Consider the following 7,678-nt stretch of genomic DNA (forward strand, 5'->3'; position numbering starts at 1 on the left):
AAAAATTAGCCAGGTGTGGTGGTACATGCCTGTAACCCCAGCTACTCAGGAGGTTGAGGCAGGAGAATTATTTGAAATCAGTAGGCAGAGGTTGCAGTGAGCCAAGATTGCGCCATTGCACGCCAGCCTAGGCAACAGAGGGAGACTCTCTCAAAAAAACAAAACAAAACAAAACCCAGTTATTGTTTATTTAACAGTTTTATCTATAATAGGGTCAGCTGGTAAGGACACTTGACATATCAAAAGGACTAAGTACCCAATATACACGTATTGGCAATTAAGAAAAGTTATGAATCACCAAGTACCTAGAATTATTCCATTTTAAATATTTTTTTTTCTTTAAAATAATAGTAGAGACAAGGTCTCACTATGTTTCCCAGGCTGTTCTTGAACTCCTGAGCTCAAGTGATCCTCCCGTCTCAACCTCCCAAAGTTCTAGGATTACAGGTATGAGCCATCATGCTGGGCCTCCATTTTTTTTAATTGCATAAATAATTAATTTCCTCATAAGACAGAATTTCAACTCTCTTCCAAAATCTACAAAAGTGTGTGGCAGTGAGACAGCCAAGTAAAAAGGGCCCCCTGGCAGAAACTTCAACCAGCCTGCACACTGGGAGGATGGGGTGGAGCCTCAGGAAGTTCATGTCATTTGCAGGTGGGAGGAGCCTGGCCTCTCGTGTTCCAGGGTGGAACCCGGAATTCAGTCCGTGAGGCAGGAAGCCAACTAGCAGGACTTCTGCTTTGCTGAGAGTCCCTGTTTCCTGTTTTTTCCCTTTTTTGCCTAATAAATTCAATTTTTCTCAAACCTTCGAAGTGTCTGCAAGCCTAATCTCTCATGGTTGTGTGACAAGAACCCCGTTGTTAGCTGAACTAAGGAGAAAGTCCTACAACAGCAGGGATCCTGCACACACCCACATCCCCTGTTTCACTCCAAGCCAGCCCCACTGGCTTCCTCCTCTTTTTCCTCTTCCTGGAAAGAATATCAAGTATGCCAACCTCCTTCCTGCTGTAGAAGAGGAAAGACTCTTCCTCTACCCCCTTAGGTTCTGAGTCTGGAGATGATAGCTTGAATGGACAAAAAACAGACTAACAGGAGGAAAAGTATACACATTTTATTTGATATTAATTAATATTTTTATATAACATGAGAGGCTTCATAGAAAAAAATGAAAATCCAAAGGACCGTTAGACCTAGGGGCTCATATACCGTTTTAACAAAGGGCAATAAATTGTAAAGATGTGGCAAGACAAAGGAAAAAAAGGCTTGGGCTAGGGGTAGTGAATTGTGGAAAAGTGACTAGAAAATATATAAAGAAACTAATGGAAGATATAAGTTATTTTAGTAAGATTTGTTTTTATAGATTCATCTCAGTATCAACTCTCCATCTCCAATGATAAGAATGTTCTACTCTTCTTCCTGGTACGGGGAGGGTACTTTTCCTATGGGAAATTTATGCTCTGCTTTTAGGTAGAAAAGGGGAGGGCGGAGAGCCCTTCCTGCATATGCTGTTTCTCAACTGCCTTCATCTGAAAATAATGAATATGCCAAAGCAGCATATTTTGAGATGGTACATTCTAATCCTTTACACTGCCCTGACTGACCCTTGCCTGGACACTCAGCTGCTTGCATCACTCCTTCCATTCTCATCTCAGCTGAAATGTCATCTCCTCAACAAGGGCTTTGCTGACCTCCTTAAGTTAGGATATTCCCCCACACCTCCCTGACCCCATTATTCTATATTCTAAAAGTCTTTTCTCTTTTTAATGGCATTTTGTTTCAAATATCTCAATTTGTGGTCAATATATTTGCTGATTTACTTGTTTATTGACTTTCCCCTTCTCTAGACTGAGGGCAAAAACTGATATCTGCTTATTCTCCAAATTTCTTTTCTTTTGCCTACCTATATTTTCCAGGTTTTTTTCAAATGCCCTGTTTCATAACAAGAAAATAAGATAAGATGGTTGTTAATGTTAACAACATGCTGAGGCTGGGCACAATGGCTCATGCCTATAATCCTAGCCCTTTGGGTGGCCAAGGCAGGAGGCTCACTTGAGCCCAGGAGTTTAAGATCAGCCCGGGCAACATAGTGAGATCTCATCTCTACAAAAAATAAAAACACATTAGCTGGGTGTGTTGGCACAGGCCTGTAGTTGTCTCAGCTACTCTGGAGGCTGAGACAGGAGAATCACTTGAGCCTGAGAGGTCAAGGCTGGAGTGAGCCATGATCACACAACTGCACTCCAGCCTGGGTTTCAGGTTCAGCCAGATCCAGGTTCTCATTATGACCCTTCCAGCTCCCAGCTGTGTGCATGTGGGCAAACAGTCTAAACTCTCCAAGCCTTAGTGTTCTTATATATAAATTATTTTTTAAATATCAATTTTCAACTATTGCTCTATATTTAACATTTTGTTACTGGTAATATTCTTGCTTGCTATTTTTAGAAGTTAACTCTTCAAAAAATCATGAAAATTGAAAACTCATTTATACCTTGAACCAAATAAAACTGCCAATATTTGATTATTTTTAAACTTTCTTTAAAATGACAATTTGATATGGTACAACATAATTTATGGTTTTTTTGACTTGGGGGTTCAGTGGGAAGCATAAAAATTTGGACTCTGCAAATAGCTTGACGGATAGCTGAACCTCCATTGTCCAAGTCAATGGAAGTTCCCCAAATAGCCCAACTCAATGGAAACCTCTGCTTTTTGCTTCCTACTAGTTCAAGGTCCAGGGGCACTGAGGAGAAAACATTATTTTAATGTCCCATGGCTCCAACTAGATTGATAAGTTCCCAACTTCATGACTGTCTGTGCTTCATGAGAATTTCTATAAGAAGAGAAAAAAAAAGTATGACTCACTTAAAATTGAAGAAAAAGAATTTTCCCATAAAGCCATGGTTCACAAATCTGTTTATCTTAGCTCATAGATCACCACCTCCCCACTGTCTGCTCACATTGCCACAGCCACCCACAGTTATCACCCCTTTTAAAAAGATAGAATTTCCTTGTTCCTTTATTGCTAAGACGGTAAGTAAAGCATAGTTTAGACAATGAGTATATATGGGAAAGCACCAGTTAAAGAAATATAGGAACATTCCAGTGTTTTTCCTTCCAAATAAGGAAGCTCATATTTACATAAGCTAAGTTAAGTGAGGTAATAAAAATTTGGCCGAGTGCAATGGCTCACACCTGTAATCCCAGGCTGAGGCAGGCGGATTACTTGAGGTAAGGAGTTCAAGACCAGCCTGGCCAACATAGTGAAACCCTGTCTCTACTAAAAATACAAAAATTAGCTGGGCATGGTGGCTCGCGCCTGTAATCCCAGCTACTGGGGAGACTGAGACAGAATTGCTTGAATCCAGGAGGTGGAGGTTGCAGTGAGCCCAGATTGTGCCACTGCACTCCAGCCTAAGTGACAGAATGAGACATCATCTAAAAATAATAATAATAACTACTTTAAAGTTCATATGGAACCAAAAAAGAGCCCGCATCACCAAGTCAATCCTAAGCCAAAAGAACAAAGCTGGAGGCATCACGCTACCTGACTTCAAACTATACTACAAGGCTACAGTAACCAAAACAGCATGCTACTGGTACCAAAACAGAGATATAGATCAATGGAACAGAACAGAGCCCTCAGAAATAACACCGCATACTTACAACTATCTGATCTTTGACAAACCTGACAAAAACAAGAAATGGGGAAAGGATTCCCTATTTAATAAATGGTGCTGGGAAAACTGGCTAGCCATATGTAGAAAGCTGAAACTGGATCCCTTCCTTACACCTTATACAAAAATCAATTCAAGATGGATTAAAGACTTAAACGTTAGACCTAAAACCATAAAAACCCTAGAAGAAAACCTAGGCATTACCATTCAGGATGTAGGCACGGGCAAGGACTTCATGTCTAAAACACCAAAAGCAATGGCAACAAAAGCCATAATTGACAAATGGGATCTAATTAAACTAAAGAGCTTCTGCACAGCAAAAGAAACTACCATCAGAGTGAACAGGCAACCCACAAAATGGGAGAAAATTTTCACAACCTACTCATCTGACAAAGGGCTAATATCCAGAATCTACAATGAACTCAAACAAATTTACAAGAAAAAAACAAACAACCCCATCAAAAGTGGGCGAAGGACATGAACAGACACTTTTCAACAGAAGACATTTATGCAGCCAAAAAACACATGAAAAAATGCTCACCATCACTGGCCATCAGAGAAATGCAAATCAAAACCACAATGAGATATCATCTCACACCAGCTAGAATGGCGATCATTAAAAAGTCAGGAAACAACAGGTGCTGGAGAGGATGTGGAGAAAGAGGAACACTTTTACACTGTTGGTGGGACTGTAAACTAGTTCAACCATTGTGGAAGTCAGTGTGGCGATTCCTCAGGGATCTAGAAACTAGAAATACCATTTGACCCAGCCATCCCATTGCTGGGTATATACCCAAAGGATTATAAATCATGCTGCTATAAAGACACATGCACACGTATGTTTATTGCGGCACTATTCACAATAGCAAAGACTTGGAACCAACCCAAATGTCCAACAATGATAGACTGGATTAAGAAAATGTGGCACATATACACCATGGAATACTATGCAGCCATAAAAAAGGATGAGTTCATGTCCTTTGTAGGGACATGGATGAAATTGGAAATCATCATTCTCAGTAAACTATCGCAAGAACAAAAAACCAAACACCGCATATTCTCACTCATAGGTGGGAATTGAACAATGAGAACACATGGACACAGGAAGGGCAACATCACACTCTGGGGACTGTTGTGGGGTGGGGGGAGGGGGGAGGGATAGCATTGGGAGATATACCTAATGCTAGATGACGAGTTAGTGGGTGCAGCGCACCAGCATGTCACATGTATACATATGTAACTAAGCTGCACATTGTGCACATGTACCCTAAAACTTAAAGTATAATAATAAAAATAATAATAATAATAAAATTCTTTAAGATAAAATAGAAATTGTCTTCTGTGACATAAAAATAATAGGAGAAAAACTTATAAAAAAATCACAATTGGCTGCCTTCCCCTTATGTCTGAGAGTGAAAAAAATACCAAGGTGGGTGTATCAAACTTCCTGCTTTGTTGCCAGTTGCACTTACATAGATATTTTGAGCCTAGCATGATGCATTCAAATATATCAACATTTTAATGTACTAATAATATTATTACTATTCCTAAACCAATGAGTAAGAAGATAAAAAGGGGAAATGCCCCACATTTGTAACTGAATAGATACGAAATAAATTAAAGAATATAAGCTTAGTTAATTCTAAACACCTCTAAACTGGCATGGTTTTCTATGGTCATCCTAGCTAGATCTAGATTTTTATTTTCATTTTATTTATTTTTATTTATGTTGATTGATTGATTGAGACAGGGTCTCTATCTGTCACTCAGGGTGGAGTACAGTTGACGTGACTATGGCTCACTGCAGCCTAGGCCACCTGAGCTCAAACGATCCTCCTGCCTCCACCTCCCAAGTAGCTGGGACTACAGGCACACACCACCATGCCCAGCTAATTTTTTTTTTGTTTCATTTTTCATAGAAACAGGATCTCACTATGTTACCCAGGCTGGTCTTGAACTCCTGGGCTCAAGCTATCCTCCCTCCTTGGCCTCCCAAAATGCTGTGATTACAGGCATGGACCATTGTATCCATCCTTGGATTTAGATTTTTTTATCCCAATCTCTCCCTGGTCTTCACAGACACACATGTTAAACCAACATACCTGTTATGACTAGATTTGGCTGCAAGTGATTTTTTAAAAAATGAACAAAATGGAAGTTTAAGAGCCTACAGGTAGGCAATTTGGAGCTGGTCTGGCGATGCCTAGAAGTCCTCAGGAACCCTGTCTACTTTTTCACCTGGCCATACCTCCAGTCAGAAGGCAGAAGAGGCTGACTTTATTCCAAGCAGCTATGTGCCCACCCTAGAACAGACGGGATGGATATGGGGTAGGAAATAGCTGTCTCTACCATCACCAAATCCTACCAAACATATAAAAAGAAGCCAATACCTCCACAAATTCATCCATTTATTTGCTTATTCACAAATGTTAACTAATTTCACACTATATGCCAGGCATCTTGCTCAATGAACACAGGAAAGCAAGAGAGCGTGAACAAACCAGACAAGGTCCTGCCCTCACAGAGCGTCCACAGAGTGAGTGAAACAGACATGAAAAAATCAGGGTGCACTGCATCTGTTGGGGACAAAAAGAGGGAGAAGTTAATTTGACTTTGGGGTGAGGATGGTCATAAAAAGCTTTCTGTAACCTTCCTTACTGTTATTAAGCGATACAGACAAGAAAAAAGAAATACACGTTATAACAAACCAGAAATAACCCTGAAGTGAATTTTCTGTAGTGACTATTTAACCATAAGCCACAGTGCAGCTTGCGCTATGCTGCTTAATATGGTAAACAAAGTTCAGCCAAGGATCCTTTGCTGGAGGGAACAGCTTGTCCAGTTAGAAAGCTCCTTTTGTTTCTGAAAGCTACTAAAAAACTCAAGCCCTTCAAGTCATTTTAGCAACTCTGAGGGAACAATTATGCTTTTGTGCACAGACTTTAAAGAAAGCGTTTCACAGAGAAAAATCTTGTTGGTGGACAGAGAGGATGGCACATTGCCCAGGTTTTTTTATAAAGATGCAGGATGGAGCGGATGTGATAACTCTAGCCATTTAGTCACAGAGGCACATAGGTTATAAAATGTCAACAGTAGGGCAGGCTTCTTGTGTAGATTAGAAGTTCTGGGAGGCCACAGTGGACAGAGCCCTGGGAAGGCTAAACTAGCCACAGCTGGGGTGATTCTGTGCTTCCGGTGAGCAAGAATAAAATGAAATCCCTTGAGGAGGAAAGAAGGCAATGTGTTCACCAGAAAAGTCATAGTTAAATGTAGAGGTCAAAAAACAAAAGGAAGGGAATGAGGCCAGGGGTGCTAAGCTTACCTGCGTTCACAGAAAATACTACATGATTTGTGATTTACCTGGCAGCTGGGGTGGATGGCAGAGAAAGTCAAGGGCAAGCAAACCCCTTCTCTTGGTCTGCTCCTTGCACAGGGCAAACATGAGAATAAAAACTCATTGAGTTATTGCTGCAGGTTCTATGGTCTAGAAGCTACAGAAAATTGTCTGATGCTTTTTATTTATCTTTTTTGTTTTCTTTGAGATGGAGTCTCACTCTGTCTCCCAGGCTGAAGTGCAGTGTGTGATCTCAGCTCACTGCCATATCCGAGGTTCAAGCGATTCTCGGGCCTCAGACAGATGTGCACCACCACACCCGGCTAATTTTTGTTTTAGTATTTTTAGTAGAGACGGGGTTTCACTATGTTGGCCAGCTGGTCTAGAACTCCTGACCTCAGGTGATCCACCCACCTCGGCCTCTCAAAGTGCTGGGATTATAGGCGTGAGCCACTGTGCCCAGCCTCTTAGCCTCTTTTTTTTTTTTTTCATTTCAGGTGGTTAAAATCACTGGATCTCTCTCTTTGGGGCACCTGAAATCTGGATTTAAAGCACCAGGGAAACATTACAATGATTTTGCATAATTTTTTAGGTTGGAACAAATTGTTTCTTCAAGGAAGGAAAAAAAATCTTCAATGAATCGTTCTTTTTTTCTCCTTTTATTTTCTT

This window comes from Gorilla gorilla, chromosome 4 (genome assembly GCF_029281585.2).
Source record: "Gorilla gorilla gorilla isolate KB3781 chromosome 4, NHGRI_mGorGor1-v2.1_pri, whole genome shotgun sequence".
Lineage (NCBI taxonomy): Eukaryota > Metazoa > Chordata > Mammalia > Primates > Hominidae > Gorilla > Gorilla gorilla.